Genomic DNA, 16,903 nt, shown 5'->3' with positions numbered 1-16,903 from the left:
AACAATAATAATAAAAAAAAAAAACTTGTTAGAGAGCATTTTATAGTGGAAGTAGAATGTCGGTAAATTACACCGATACTCTACAACCTAATTGATATACTGAAATATCGGCAATATTTACAGATATTGCGCTATGACCTAACCTTTCCCTGCTCTAATACCGAACACTCCCCTGGTGGGCAACTAATAACCCTCCTCCCGGGCAACTTATACCCCCCACGACAAAAGATGGTTGGGAACTGCGGCGACTAAGAGCGGATGCTTTGCACCTGCTATTGGTAGCCACAGTTACCATAGCAGGGCAGCCCTGATGCCTGCTATTTAGCGTGCATAGATTTTCGGTCGCGCTGCTATTAACTGCTCTGCCTGGAGGGGGTCCCAGTTATTGTACATGCAGATTCCGGACATGCATTTTACTGCATCATATTGCCGTGCCTGGCTGTGTATGTTTCCAATGAAAAGCACATGCATTCATATGCAATCAGCCCACCGCAATCTTAGCGACAATGCAGAACGTTAAGGGCCCGTTTACACTTAACCAGTTGCTCTCAGTTATAACTGAAAGAAAACAGATTTTCAAAGTAATGCACGTGTTCCTATGGCACCTTTCACACTTAAAGGGACTCCGAGCTCTACTTAAAAAGTAAAATAGTACTCACCGGGGGCTTTCTTTAGTCCAGCGCTGGTCGGGAGGTCCCACGACGGCGTCCTTGCTCCTCTCCTAGGCCCCGCTCCGGAATGGCTGGACGGCGGCAGCCCGGGCGACACTCGGCTGAGTCGGGCTCCTTCTCCCGCGTATGACGCGGCTGACGTCACACGCCGGCCGCCTCGCGTCATCACGCCAGCCGGCGTGGCAGTACTGCGCATGTGCGTTTAAAGCGCGCATGCGCCGTACTGCCACGCTGGCCGGCGTGTGACGTCAGCCGAGTGTCGCCCGGGCTGCCGCCGTCCAGCCATTCCCGGAGCGGGGCCTAGGAGAGGAGCCAGGACGCCGTCGTGGGACCTCCCGACCAGCGCTGGACTAAAGAAAGCCCCCGGTGAGTACTATTTTACTTTTTAAGTAGAGCTCGGAGTCCCTTTAACTGAAATCTTCTTCCCAATGCACTGCTATGGAAAAACGCGTACTAACGCATTCCAACGCACAGCAACTGATTAAGTGTAAATGGGCCCTTAGGCTCGGAACACACTAGACAGAAACGCTGGTTGTTGGAAGTCTATCAGCCACATGTAAACACATATGTGCATTTTGCATGGTGGATCTTTAAAATCGCACAACCTGCTGCATAATTTTCAAAAACGCATTTAAAACACACATAATGTATCTCACAGGGGAATGCATCTTACATTCATTTTTGATGCTTTTTTTTTTTAATATGCTACATTATTTTACTTGATTATTGCAAATAATAAAAAGTAAATGCAAAATGCTCCAAAGACACATAAAAACTGCACATGTGAAACGCATAGAAAAATGCAGCAAAAAAATGCAAAACGCACAGTGCAGAAAACGCATGGTTTTCTGCACATGTAAAAATGCTTTAAAGAACCTCTGTCACGAAAATCTTAAAATTTAAAATATATGTAAACATAGAAAAGTAAGAAGTACATTTCTTCCAGAGTAAAATGAGCCATAAATTACTTTTCTCCTATGTTGCTGTCACTTGCAGTAGGTAGTAGAAATCTGACAGAACCGCCAGGTTTTGGACTTGTTCATCTCCTCATTGGGGGGGGGGGGTTTACAGGGATTTCTTTATTTTCAAAATGCACTTAGTGAATGGTAGTTGCTCCGTCCAACTGCCAAAAAAGTGTACGGCTGACCAGCATCTTTGTATAAATCTTTTTCAGGGAGTGGCTTTATAAAGAATAAAGGCCATGCTGAGAATCCCCTATGGAGAGATGGACTAACCCAAAACCTGTCAGTAATGTCAGATTTCTACTACTTACTCTAAATGACAGCAACATAGAAAAGCAATTTATAGCTCATTTTACTCAGGAAGAAACGTACTTCTTATTTTTGTGTTTTAAATTTTAAGATTTTCACGACAGTTCCTCTTTTCCACAGGCAGTTGATAGGCAGTGAAATGCTTCTCAAACTCACAACTGCTTGCTGCTGCCTGGTGGTAACTGCTTGCTGAGTACACAGCTCTCCTGTCCGTGGAAAAGAGGCCTAAAGGATCTTAAGACGAGTACACACATACGATAATTGTCATCTGTCGGTCGATCTGGAAACAATCCCTCAGGTGACCATTCAGGGGCCAATGCTGTACAGACACATCACTGGCCTTCAGGCTAGTGAAGCATTCTGTTGCTATGGAGGGGAACAGAGGGATGACTATCGGCGAAACCATGGAGCACATTCCTGCGGGGAGGGGGCTAGTGATTGGTCCTGCTCAGGCATTGTAATGGACCCAGTAAGACTGATATAACTGCATCGCATTTCAATGCAATTATATTGTCAGTTATGCTGCAATGGTGCGGAAGGGGCCTTAGGCCCGGCCTACATCAGTGCATTAGTTGGCGTTACTACCCAGAGGAGGTTTCAGTACAACCTAATGAAGCCAGTGTGTCTACTGTCATCGCTCAGGAACCGGCTGGATGGAAAAAGATCTTGGACACTGCGTGTAGCGACAGGGGGAGTGTGTGTGTGTGTGTGGGGGGGGGGGGGGGGGACAGCAAACAGGCTCCAGGCAAGCACTGCAGCACAAAAACTAACAGCAGAAGCCCAACTGTTAGTTTTTTTTTTTTTTTTTTTTTAAACATTCAAGCTAAAAAGGACTGAATAAATAAACAACAAGTTACAGACAAAGGTTCTTTTATTTGGCAATACGTTAGGTATGTTGTACACATCTTCATCCAGTTGTTATTTCTTATGCAATATAGAGTTCTGGTACAGTCCTGCTGATTGGCACGTGTCACTGGTGAGGCCGGAGACACAGGTGACAGGTCCTCTTCAGTCCTCAACACTCCACAATATACCCCGGATAGGCTCTTCTGAGCTTTTCCACTGTGATGGAGTGATCCGCTTTACCGTAACCCTAAAAACAGGAACACAACACGCCTGTTACATGAAAGGCAGCACATGTTTCCATAATGAGCTGCCCCGCCCACATGTGAGAATTCCAAACACGCTGCAGTATCTATTGTGGGTACAGCACAATGAGGTGGATTCACAAAGCTTACTTATTTTTCATCTTAACTGTAAGGAGGGCTGATGCATGAGAAACAAAGGCCCTTATGAAATTCACTTTTTATCCTGCGTTTTCTCCTTGGAGACAATTTTCATCTTCTCTTTAAAGAGAACCTGAACTGAGAATAAAAAGTCAAAATAACCATACACAGGTCATACTTACCTCCCATGTAGTCTGCTCCTCAATCTCTATCTCCTCTCCTGCATCCCATTTGTCCACTGTGATCAATGGAATTCTCTGTCCGCCATTTTGAAAATGGCCATTACCCCATAACAGCTTCCTGGCCAGCACACTGTTAAACTGCAATATCACCCACTTGAGCCATAGGGAAACATGGACATTACCTTGCACATTCAGTTGTAACTGACAGCAGCTGATATACAGTATAACTGACAGCAACTGGTATATTTCAGTTCTGACAAAATCTTGTCAGAACTGGAAGGGATCACTGTAAGAAGAAAATGGAGAGCTTCTGAGAGGAACTGGCGGTGAGGTAAGTATGTAATATTCTTTTGCAGCTACGTCATGTGTTTATTTTAAATAATTTTACCAAGTACAGGTTCCCTTTAATCACGTCCAAATATGCATGTTAGACGTAGGTGCTAAGTCCATGAAAAAGCTGAGCCACGGGGGTTTGCGGGGCCGCAACTGCCGGAGTACATGGACCGCCCATTAGCCCGGAGATCAACGAACGCAGTTACCATTCATTGATCTAAGTCCCTATTAGCATGATTGCTGGCTTCTATGGAGAAGCCACAATCGTTCTGTTACACATCCTCTCTTCTCTTCCTGTGGCCAAATAGTAAAACTACATCTACATTCATTTTTTTTTTATGAATATACATTTAAAATTAACTGTTTATCTCCCACACACCCAAAAATAGTCAAATAAAATGTTTAATTAAAAAAAAAAAAAAAAAACACACACAGTTACCTAAGGGTCTGAACTTTTTTTAATATGCATGTCAAGAGGTTATATTGCTAATATTTTTTTAGATTTTAACCTTGTAAATAGTGATGACGTAAAACTGAAAAAAATTACCTTTATTTCCAAATAAAATATCGGCGCCATACATTGTGATAGGGACATAATATCCGGTACAAATGGTCAAATAAAATACGTGGGTTTTAATTGTGGTAGCATGTATTATTTTAAAGCTATAATGGCAGAAAACTAACACATTTTTCCCATTTTTTTCTTAATATTCCCATTAAAATACATTTAGAATAAAATAGTTCTTAGCAAACTGTACCACCCAAAGAAAGCCTAATTGGTGCCAGAAAAAAAACAAGATATAGACCAATTAAGTGTGATTAGTAGTGATAAAGTTATTGGCGAATGAATGGGGGGTGAAAATTGCTCAGATGCATAAGGTGAAATAACACTTAGGGCTCATTCACACCAGAGCCCTTTCCCTGCGTTTCAACGCAAAGTTGATATTTTGCATTAACCAAAGTAAAATGAAAGTGCATAGACTTTCATTTTACCTTTCACACCCGACGCTGCGTTTCGGTGCGTTGCGGTTCAACGCACCCAGGTGCATTGAACCGCCAGGAGCCGGGCGTTTTCCCGTCAAGTTAATAGCTACCGCCGCTGATTGCATCGCACCGCCGACACGCTGCAGGCCATCAACGCGTGCAGGAGAACGGCTCCCGCACGCGTTGGCTAATGTGTAAGAGCCCTAAAGGCTGAAGTGAGAACCCAAGATGGTGCAGAGGGGGGCAGATTGGACACAGAGGCATGTTCTCTGCCTCCTGACATGCCTCCGTGTCAGTGTGACCCTCAAAGGATGGATTATTTTATTGACTTAAGTATAAGTCTACCCAGCAACATTAATGTCAATTGCTGTGTCCAGGACTCCGAGACCTGGGTTCTCTTGGCATTTCGTTTATCAATGAGAGCAAATGGGAATGTCACTAATAGTACATTCACACAAAGGTGGTGGTGGGAGGGGGGTTATAAAGTATGCTGGCCCCTGCAACTCACTCTGCAAAGGTTCAAAGAGAGGTGCGTCTCCCATCCCCTTGGCTAGAAGTCAGAAATGTACGTCCGACTCGAGTACAAGTCGACCCCCATACCTCAATTTCTAGACTTAAAGTTTAGTACATACAGTAAATGGTATACCGTAATTAAAATAACCTATAGAAATCTCTGTAAGGGCTTGTTCACACAGCGCGTTTTCGCTTTTTTTTTTTTTTTTTTTTCTTTTTTAAGCACTGGTTGATTTTAAAAACCGATGTCAGGAAGTGAAAAAATCATTGCTGCACAAAATCGCTTAGAAAAGTGCTTTTCTAAGCCCAAATTTGCTCAGAAAGAGCTTGGAAAAGCGTTACCGTACCTTTCGCCGTATAAGACGCAGTTTTTCTCCCCAAAAAATGGGGAGAAAAAGTCCCTGCGTCTTATACGGCAAAGGCAGGGAATCCCCGACTTACGGATGTCCGCCGATACGAACCGCCGTCATCGGGGATTCCCTGCCTTGCCTTTGTTCCTCTGTGGCTGCGTTCCCCCTTGCCCCTGCTTGTCTGTACCCCCGCCTGTGCTGCCGGGTCCCCCCCCCCATGTAAGAAGCAGCAGCAACTTACCTCCTCCATCTTGCCCACGACGATTGAAGACATCCGGCTCCTGTAGGCAGCCTCCTCTAGTGCCGGCTTCTAATGACACGTAATTGATGACGCGTCATTAGAAGCTGGCACTAGAGGAAGCCGCCCACAGAAGCCGGATGTCTTCAATCGCCGCGGGCAAGATGGAGGAGGTAAGCTTCTGCTGCTGCCGCTTCTCCCAGGGGGGGGGGGGGACCTGGCGACACAGGAGGGGGTACAGACAAGCGGGGGGGGGGGGGGGGGGACTCACAGCGGGACAGAGTAGAGGAGGCACTTGGAGGAGGAGGACACATAGGGCTGAGAGGGGGACACTTGGGGGAGACAAGGGGACACATGGACATGACAGAAGGACACATGGGGAGAAAGCAGGACACCTGGGGGTGACAGGGGGACACTTAGAGGGGGACAAGAGGACACATGGACATGAAAGGACACATGGGGAGAAAGCAGGACACATGGGGGTACAGCACTGACACCTGGGGGAGACATGGGGACACAGGAGGGCACCATTTGGGGGAGACATGGGGACACAGGAGGGCACCATTTGGGGGAGGTCATGTACAAGATGCTCCTGAAATATGGACGCGCCAGGTTTAGTTTATATTTTTCCCCCTGGTTTTTGCCCTCTAACCTAGGTGCGTCTTATATTCCGGAGCGAAATACGGTAAGTGCTTGCGATAGCGCTGGCCATTTATAATGTGAACAAGGCCTCAGGGAGCAGTTCGAAAGCAAATACTGGATGGCTGTGATAACTGGTAACGTAGGTACCACTGCATCATAAGTGGGCACTTATTAGAGGAAATCACTGCATTGTCGCAATGACGATCCAATGGCACCTGGGTAACTGGTCTTAAGAAAACTCCTGTACTCAGGGAAGGGGGTACAGATCTGCTACAGAGGAGGAAACTGAATTCCAGACTTTTCATTAAAATTTCCAGTGACTTGAAAATAAGCCAAATCTTGGAGACAGTTGGCAACTGGTTTTTTTGTTTGTTTGTTTTTTTAAAGAGGAACAAATAAGAAGTACATTTCTCCTAGAGTAAAATGAGCCACACATTACTTTTCTCCTATGTTGCTGTCACTAAGGCCTGGAGCACACCAAAAACCGCTAGCAGATCCGCAAAATGCTAGCAGATTTTGAAACGCTGTTTCTTCTTTTTCTGTAGCGTTTTGCGGTTTTGTGAAGCGTTTTTGGTATAGTAGATTTCATGTATTGTTACAGTAAAGCTGTTACTGAACAGCTTCTGTAACAAAAACGCCTGGCAAACCGCTCTGATCTAGCGTTTATCAGAGCGGTTTGCGTTTTTCCTATACTTTACATTGGAGGCAGAAACGCATCCGCAATCCAAAATCTGCAGCAACCCGGGAGTATGCGTTTCTGCAAAACGCCTCCCGCTCTGGTGTGCTCTGGTGTGCGATCGCAAACCGCAGCAGAACCGCTCTGGTGTGCACTAGGCCTTACAGTAGGTAGTAGAGATCTGACATTACCAGGTTTTGGGCTAGTCCATCTCTTCATGGAGGATTCTCAGCATGGCCTTTGTTCTTATATAAGACATTCCCTGAAAAAGATTTATACAAAGATGCTGGCCAGCCCCTCTGCTCACTGTACACTTGTTTGGCAGTTGGATGGAGCAACCGCCATTCATTAAGTGCTTTTAAAAATAAAGAAAACCCTGAGAACCCCCCCCCCCCCCCCCCCCCCCATGAGAAAATGGGCTAGTCCAAAATTTGTCAGTAATGTCAGACTTCTACTGCCTACTGTAAGGGACAGCAACATAGGAGAGAAGTAATGTATGGCTCATTTTACTCTGGAAGAAACAGAATTCCTATTTGTAGAAGTTTACACGCATTTTAAATTGTACAGTTTTTTGCAATAGTGTTCCTTTAAGCAGCATCTAATGTGTGAATGGGTCAATTTAAAGTAAGTGGAAACCGAATGCCAATTCAGGCTTCAAACTCATCTGATGGCTGTCCATTACCTGGGACAATTGGATAGCACCATAAACATGTGCCTCTCATTACTGGGCAGCTCATCTCATTTTTTTATGGTGCCTCCTGGCAACTCACCTGGGTTTGGAGGCTTTGTTGCCCCTCCCCCTTGCAAGCCCCTCCCCCTCTACCTTCTGCACATCAGAAGTAAGTGAGACGCACCGTGGATTCCCCGTACACCCGGATCTTCTTCTCAGCGCTGTTGTGCTCGATCTTCCCCCTCCCAGCACTTTGCACTGCAGTCCCAGCGCCTGCATCTCCGGGTTCACCTTCTCGAAAATGTGATCTGTGGGAGAGAGAGAAGCGATGTCAGTGTGGCAGGCCGCTGGCCATGCATTATAGGATGCCAAGCACTGTTATAATGATAGATGTTGCCTGGCACCCATGCTGATCTATTTGGCTGCAGTAGTGTCTGAATCACACCAGAAACGAGCATGCAGCTAATCTTGTCAGATCCGACAATAATGTCAAGCCGGGCATACACGGCTCGATAATGCGCCGGTATCGAGCCAGCGGCTCGTCCACGCTCGTCCGCGCGGGTGCATGGATCGATTCCCATTCGTCCCTGCGGGCACTTCCTTATCAGCGCTTCGTTTTTTGCATTGTCCGCCCGCGGGTATTGAGCGCGGTATCGATCCGGTGATCGGACACGTCGGATATTATCAATCAAGCCATCAGCGGCTCGATTGATAATAAAAAACAAGCCGTGTAGGCCCAGCTTTAGAAACACCTGATATGCTGCATGCTTGTTCAGGGGCTATGGCTAAAAGTATGAGGGCCCGTTTCCACTAGAGCGAATCCGCATGCGTTGTCTGCATGCGGATTCGCATAACTAATACAAGTGGATGAGACTGTTTCCACTTGTCAGTTTTTTGGTGCGTTTTTCTGTGCAGGATTTTTCTGCACGGTAGGGCCTGCAGAATTCGCCTGCGTGTGGAATGCAGGCGATTCGCAGGCAATGTATTTAATAGGGGAAAACGCACATGCATTTTTTTGCCGCGATTTCGGAAATCGCACTAAAACTAATGTACATTGAGCCAGGCAGTGACATGGTTAAAATCGCTGATAGCCTGCCTATGCGAAATCGCGGCAAAAATCGCATGCGGAATCGCATCCGCATGTGATTTTGTCAGCGGTGGAATCCCAGCGATTCGCACCGCACTAGTGGAAACGGGCCCTTAGGGCTCTTTCACATCAGAGCTTGCGTTGGAGAACGCTCAAAGCATACGTTTTGTTGTATGCGTTTTAATGCGTTTTGATATACGTTGCACTGCAGTGAGTGTGCGTTTTTAATCCGTTTTCAATGCGTTACAGCACATAGGAAAACGCAGGTAATTTTTTTTTCTTTTAGTTTTCAACTTTCTACATTGTTCCTCTGTTGCATTCTGGGACTGATTGCCTGCGTTAACGGATTAAAAACGCGTTTTACATTGACTAACATTGTAACGCATAAAGCTAGCGTTGGCCAAAAAACTGCGCCTGGGTGCAGTGTAACGCAACGCACAAAAAGGCTGCGTTATATGTGAAAGCTAAAATGAAAGTCTATGGACTTTCATTTCACCTTGGGTAACGCAAACTTTATCCTTTGCGTTGAAACGCAGAAAATCTGCCCTAATGTGAAAGAGCCCTTAGAGGCAGAGGATCAGCAGGGCTGCCAGGCAACTGGTATTGCTTAAAAGGAAATAAATATGGCAGCCTCTATAGAGCCTTGTTCACATTGCGTTCGACTCGTGTGTCCGTCCGCGGTGGGCTTTTTTTTCTGCTTTTTTTAAAGCGTTTTTACAGCGATTTTCTGCGTGTTGGCTAGTTTTTGTGGGCGTTTTTATAAGCGCTTTTGCAGACTGCTTCTGTCTTTTGATCAGGAAAAAAATAAATGCAATGTATTTAAAGAAAAAAAATTACAAAAAAAAATACGCTCACGCAATCGCTTGCCAAAGCGATTTTGGGAGCGTTTTGCCTTTTTCCTATACCTTCCATTGAGGCAAATCGCCTCAAAAATGGCCCAAGCACCGCTTTTCTAAGCGGATTGCAAACGGACCGCTCTGATATGAACTCTCCCATAGAGAATCATTGCACAAGCGCTTTCAGGGCGATTCCGGGCTTAAATTTTACAAAAATGGATATAATGTGAACACGGCATATAACCCTCACTTTAGTTGTCATTTAAACAAGCATACAATTTGCAAGCAAGCCAGAATGGCATGCACGCTTGGTACTGGGTCAAGTGCACATTTTGGACTTACGCAACTTCAAACCCACATACAATTTGCATGCAAGAATGAAATATTAGCATCTCAAATGAAGATGGGCTTCAGCTTCAACCTTCCATGTATTTCTATTTGTTTGAAACAGACAAGGGCCAGTGCACAACAAAAAACGGTAGCAGATCTACAAACGCTAGCGGTTTTTGAAGCAGTTTTTCAGAGCGATTCTAGGCATGTTTAGAGAGATTGTTCTATTGACGGCATCTGCTCAGCCACTGATAACAAATCTTACAAAGATTTGCAGACAAAGATTTTTTAGACAGACCCTTATTCAGTGTGCAGCAGGCTCTTGTGTACAGCGCCCAGCCCCCTACCTCTCTACCCCTCCCCAAGTGCTGTGTACTGTAGTGATGCTGGAGGAGTCTGCAGAGCCCCACCCCCAGCCTCTCTACCCCTTCCCAAGTGCTGTGTACTGTAGTGATGCTGGAGAAGTCTGCAGAGCCCCGCCCCCTACCTCTCTACCCCTCCCTAAGTGCTGTGTAATGTAGTGATGCTGGAGGAGTCTGCAGAGCCCCGCCCCCAGCCTCTCCTCCCCATCCCCAAGTGCTGTGTACTGTAGTGATGTTGGAGGAGTCTGCAGAGCCCCGCCCCCAGCCTCTCCACCCGTCCCTGAGTGCTGTGTACTGTAGTGATGCTGGAGGAGTCTGCAGAGCCCCGCCCCCAGCCTCTCTACCCCTCCCCAAGTGCTGTGTACTGTAGTGATGCTGGAGGAGTCTGCAGAGCCCCGCCCCCTACCTCTCTACCCCTCCCCAAGTGCTGTGTAATGTAGTGATGCTGGAGAAGTCTGCAGAGCCCCGCCCCCTACCTCTCTACCCCTCCCCAAGTGCTTTGCACTGTAGTGATGCTGGAGGAGTCTGCAGTAGAGATGGGAAGTTCGGATCTTTTCAATGATCCGGATGATTCGAATCGGATCATTGAAAAGATCCGGATCTTTGATCCGAATCTCGGATCATTTTACTACAGAAGCATTCGGGGTGAAATGACTAGCAGGACAGGTCTTTCCCTGCTGTGGACAGGAGAAGGGGAGGGGGGTGGACACACAGAGAGAAGGGGAGAAGATGGACAGAGGGCAGGGAGTGGACAGAGATGGGAGGAGGGACGAGCAGAGAGCAGAAATGTTTGCACACAATACCCACATGCTGCAATCATATGCTTTACATGTATTTCACCTATATGCTCATCTGTATACTTTGACTGCAAACGTCGCACAGTGAAGGAAAGCATTCCCAGAAGATAAGTGCAGCTGTTTAGTGCCGAGTGCAGTGCAATCACAGTGCCTGCAAAGTTACTGAGCTGTGCTGAGCCAAAAGCTTCCAATGTGATCACTGTGCAGCACTACAGAACAGCCAGCCTATAATGGGCAGCACATTGCAGCCAGTATGTGTGCTCTACACATATCTGGCAGTGGCACCCATGTCCCCTCTCTCTCATCTACCTGCTGTCCCTGCAAGGCTGCCTCGCATCCAACAGAGCGATCCATCTCAGCTCTGCTTCCAGGAGCCCGCTGCCCGCTGAGAGGGGGCGTGTCGCTTCTGGCCCCGCCCCTTTTGCGATCCGAATCGTTCATTTTGATGATTCGGATGATCGACTCATAAAATAGATTCGGATCAAAGATCCGAATCGTTCATGATCCGGACAACACTAGTCTGCAGAGCCAGTTCTGCTCCATTAGGCCCGGTTCACATTTTTTGCGTTTTTTCCCGGAACGTATACTGTACAAACGGAACGGATGTGAATGGATCCAATGTTAACCTATGGATCCATTGACATGCGTCCGTTGGTATGGATACGTTCCGGTCCCCGGATCTGAAAAATGCGGCAGGCCCTAATTTTCTGGACCGTTCTGCCTAGCGGAACGGATCCGGACAAAAATACTGTAGCATTGGGGCAATGGGAAACGGACCGTTCCACGGGGGATGGAGGCATGGGCCGACGTGAATCTAGTGACGGGAGGGTGAGGGGAGGGTGCGGCAGCCGGGCGGGTTTATACATACCAAATCTTCCGTAGCAGCCGGCGGTAGAAGCTTCTGTGTTCCTCCGCGTCATGTGACTACATGACGCGTCATGTGACTAGTCACGACGCGCTGTGTAGTCACAGCGGAAGAAGAGGAAGCCTCTACCGCCGGCTGCTGCACAAGATTAGGTATGTATTTGCTGAGTGAAAACAAATCCAATCAATCAGTGATTCGTTTTTACTAAATATTGCTACACGTTACACACAACGCAACGTGTGCACTGTGAATGTCGCACAGACTTTGTATTGCTGTGCTTTAGTCTGCGTTATTTTTTTAGAACGTGCAACTTTAATGTCCCACTGTGAAAGAGGACTTAAGGTTCAATTTAACTTCCTTAGCGTAATCTCAGGTTGGAAATCCGCAGCTCAGAGCGCTAATCCCGTGCCTGAGTGACTTATATGCAGGGGCTGCTGCAGATCTCTCTGGTGTGTGTGGTTTTTTTGTTGTTGTCGTTTTTAGGATCTAAAAGCTCGAGAACAAATTGAAGTATATGGAGGCTGCCATATTTATTTCCTTTTAAACGACACCAGTTGACTGGCAGCCCCTGCTGGTCTATTTGGCTTCAGTAGTGTCTGAATCACACAGCTAATTCAGTCAGAAACATTTGGTCTGCTTGCTAGTTCAGGGTTTTGGCTAAACCTATCAGGGCCGTTTTAAACTGTGGTTGAACCCATGGTGAATCTGCTGTGTATCCCCGCAGGCGAGATAATGCTGCCATAGGCGGGTAATGGCTCGCCATCTGAGTTGCACTGAGGTGTGATTTTGGATGGCATGCTGCAGTTTCTCTAAGCGATTCAGAGGTTTACTCGCATCAAGGCCCACAGGCAGGGCCAGATCTCTCATTTCAGGGGCAGCATGTTTGTACTGTGTGTACCTTCCTGAGGAGGAATGCAGTGGCTGAGGGTGAGCAGTGTGTTTGTCACAGACTAGCAGCCAGCCAGTGAGCTATTGTATTGAGCTGCAGCATGTCATGTGAGAACATTAAATGAAGCAGAGTAAATTGTCGGGTGCTGTGCAATCGTTCCAAATGGGGGTGGGGGTGCATCCTCACAAGTTTGCCTCAGGCCCTGACCGCAGGACACAGTGGAAACCGGCCTGCAGAGGATAAGCAGCACGACTGCCAGGCAACTGGCATTGTTTAAAAAGAAATAAACATAGCAGCTTCCACATCCCTCTCCCTTCAGGCACCCTTTAACCACTTCAGGACCGCAGTGTTAAACCCCCCTAAAGACCAGGCCATTTTATAACAAATAGGCCACTGCAGCTTTAAGGCCTTGCTGCAGGGCCGTCTAACTCAGCACACAAGCGATCTCCCCCTCCCCCTCCCTTTTCTGCCCACCAACAGCTCTCTGTTGGTAGTGTCTGATCGCCCCCCCTATTTTACAAATATTTGTTAATTTTTTTTTATAAATGTTACTATTTATTTTTTATTTTGTTTTACACCCCCGTCAGCCAATCAGCGTGATCGGCTGTCTGTGTGGCCCAGTACAGCGCTGCCTTAGATCGCAGCGCTGTACAGGTTAATTAGACGGCAGTTCCGCCATCTACCAATCTCCCAGCGGCGCTTGCCGCTGGGAGACTGAAGGCGCATTGGCGCGCGATCTCCTGCAAACTCCACCCCAAGGACCTTACACCAATCGGCGTGGAGCAGTCTTGCAGTAGTTAATAACCAGCGGTTTCAGGGCATGATTGCCTCATTGTCAGGTAAGTGGAAAGTTGCATGAAAAGTTGGGACTGAGGGCTCTTTTAGGCCTCATTCACACCTAAAACGCAAGAGTTTTGTGTGTTTGTGCGCTTCCCCCCCCCCCGCTCCCGGCGCTCCACGTTTTTGGTAAAACCTCTTTTTTTAAGCGCTTTTCTAGAGCGGTTTTGTCATTCACTCCCTGATGCAAGTCAGGAAGTGAACTCCAGAAAATAATAAATACAATGTATTTATTCTAAAAACGGCGAACGCAATTGCCGCATAAAGCGGTTTTGTGAGCGTTTAGTGCACTTCCTATACCTTCCATTATAGCAAAATCGCCCCAAAAATGGTCCAGGCACCGCAAAGCAGATACAACGTGCTGATATGAACCTTCTCATAGAGATTCATTGCACAAGCGTTTTGTGAGCAATTTTGAAAATCGCCTGCGCTGGAAGAAAAAAAAAAGAAAAAAAAAAAAAGGCAAAAAACCCTTAGCGTGAACAAGCCCTTATGGTGCCCATACACGGTACAATATTTTCATAATTTTTTTTTTTTTTATTACATAATTTAGTTTGATTATTCTGTTAGATCGAATATTAAGATTTTTTCAACATGTTAGATCGGATTTTTATACAAAAAAAAAATAAAAATAAAAAAAAAAAGAGTTTCCTTTCAATTTGATTGTTTTGGTCGAATAAACAGGAAAAATCTAAAGTTTTTATTGTACAATGTATGGGCAGCATACTACTACATGTGATTCCAATGCGATTTTACATGCAATTATGATTTTTTATGCAATGAAGGCTTCTTTTACACTGAAATAGCAATGCCAATTTGTGATTTTAATTGGAAGCTAGTAACACAAGAAGAAAAATACACTGAAAAAAAAACAAACAAAAACACAGCATGCAGGACTTTTTTTAATCACATCAAAATCAGAACTGCATGTAGTGTAAAGGTGGCCATACTCTGGTCGATTTGCCATCACATCGACCAACAGATAGATCCCTCTCTGATCGAATCTGATCAGAGAGGTATCGTATGGCTGCCTTTCAGGGGCGTAACTAGGCCCCACCGGGCCCCCCTGCAGATTTTCTGAGCGGAAGTGACGTCAGCCGCTAGAGGGAGAAGTCTCCGATGGAACGCACGGAAGCAGGTATGTATCTGCCCGCCGCTCGCTGCCCACCACAGCCCCACAGACACTTACGAGCTGGAGGGGAGCGCAGAGGGGAGAGCCCCGAGGTGAGGGAGAGGGGGGGGGGGGGAACTACCCCTCTCCCCGCCGACTGTGGGCAAGGCTTTCCCCTCATGCTGCCACCCCTCCAGCACCCACAAAACGGCCCCGAGCGGGCCCCAGGGGGGGGGGCCGGGCCCCCCCGCGGGCGCAGGGGCTGCAGGGCCTATTCCTACGCCCCTGCTGCCTTTACTGCAAACAGATTGTGAATCAATTTCAGCATGAAACCGATCACAATCTGTGGTGCTGCCGGGACAGGAAGTTCAGTAAAGCCAGCCGGACTCAGAGCCCAGCGCGGAGAAGACAGTGGAGACAGGGGGAGTCACGCCAGCTGAGCAGGTAATGGATCTCCGCTGTATTGCGTCGGTCATGGGGCATTCGAACGCCGCTATCGACGCACTCCCGACCCGCTGGCGATCCAGCAAAATCTTCCGCACGGACATATTGACGGGAACGATTGATTTCAAACGGAAAACGATCGTTCTGTCAGCGTTTGAATCTGCTGTGAAATCGTTGCGCAATCACAGTGATTGAATCTGCTGTATATCGGCGGGAAAATCGTTAGGTGTAAGTGTACCTTAAGGCCCAGTGCACACCGAGCGGTTTTTGAAGCGTTTCGCAAACCGCTTCCGCCTGTGAAAACGCTTGGCTAATGTATTTCAATGGGATGGTGCACACCGGCGGTTTGAGGTTTTTAGCAAACTGCAAACGTGCCTCCTGCTGCACATTTGCGGTTTGCAGATGCATTTCTGCCTCAATGTAAAGTATAGGAAAAACTCAAACCGCTCTGGAAAACGCTAGATCAGATCAGAGCGGTTTTGCAGGCGTTTTTGTTACAGAAGCTGTTCAGTAACAGCTCTACTGTAACAATATTTGTAATCTGCTACACAAAAGCGCTCCAAAAACGCTAGGCATGTTTAGAAAACCTCTCTAAGGGCCCATTCACACTTACAATCGCAGAACGCCGGCGATTACCGCCGGCGTTCTGCGGGAGTGATTTTCCCGCGATTAGCACGGAAAAATCACTGGACACTGCGGTGGTTTTGGAGCAATAGCGATTAGCGTGCTATGCACGCTAATCACGATCGCAAATCGCAGAACACTCGTCGCCGGCAAACCGCTGCATGCAGCGCGGTTATCGCTAACCGCAACCGCCGCAGTAAGAACATGGCCACTCGCTACAATGTGTAGCGGTTCTTCCCGCTCAGGTGTGAACGGGCCCTTAACATGCCTAGAATCGCTCTGAAATCTGCTTCAAAAACCTCTAGCGTTTTGCGGATCTGCTAGAGATTTTGGTGTGCACTGGGCCTGAAAGGTGTGTATAAAAAAGTTGTGCATGCTGTGTTTTTCTTTGTGTGTTGCTAGCATCCAGTGAAAATCAGAATTGCAACTTGGAATCAGAATCACACGTGTAGTTAAAGAAGCCAGAAGCTGGTGTCTGACATGCAGCAGAGTGACATGCAGGGGGGTGCGCTGCCTGCCTGCCTCCTCACTTACTGTGGTACTCCGCACTCTTTGTCCCCCGCACGATGTCCCTGTAGGGCTCTGACTCCCCCGTGCCGGAGCTCACCCTGACCAGGATATACTTGTACACCCCCTCTGGGTCTATCTGCACCTCCACCACTGAGTCTAGCGCAGCCATGACAGCGGAGGAGGAGGAGGGGGAGGAGCAGAGAGCAGGGAGAGGAGGTTATATATACACCAGCCAGCCTCCTCCTCTGACTTTATTAGGAAGCTGTGTGTATTAAAGGGACAGTCACACAGCAAAACATTGGCAGGATCAACGTTAAAAGGACAACTGAAGTGAGAGGGATATGGAGGCTGCCATATTCATATACTTAAGCAATACCAATTGCCTGGCTATCCTGCCTCTAATACTTTCAGCCATAGCCCCTGAACAAGCATGCAGCAGATCAGGTGTTTCTGAC

General features: G+C 47.2%; 1 pseudogene; it reads right to left on the bottom strand.

Moving 5' to 3' along the window:
• Nucleotides 1–2,795: 2,795 nt before the first annotated feature.
• LOC137560930 (14 kDa phosphohistidine phosphatase-like) lies at nt 2,796–16,631 on the bottom strand (annotated as a pseudogene).
• Between the last annotated feature and the right edge of the window lie 272 nt (nt 16,632–16,903).

The sequence above is a fragment of the Hyperolius riggenbachi genome, chromosome 1 (genome assembly GCF_040937935.1).
Source record: "Hyperolius riggenbachi isolate aHypRig1 chromosome 1, aHypRig1.pri, whole genome shotgun sequence".
NCBI lineage: Eukaryota > Metazoa > Chordata > Amphibia > Anura > Hyperoliidae > Hyperolius > Hyperolius riggenbachi.
This window is presented reverse-complemented; position numbering and strand designations above follow the sequence as displayed.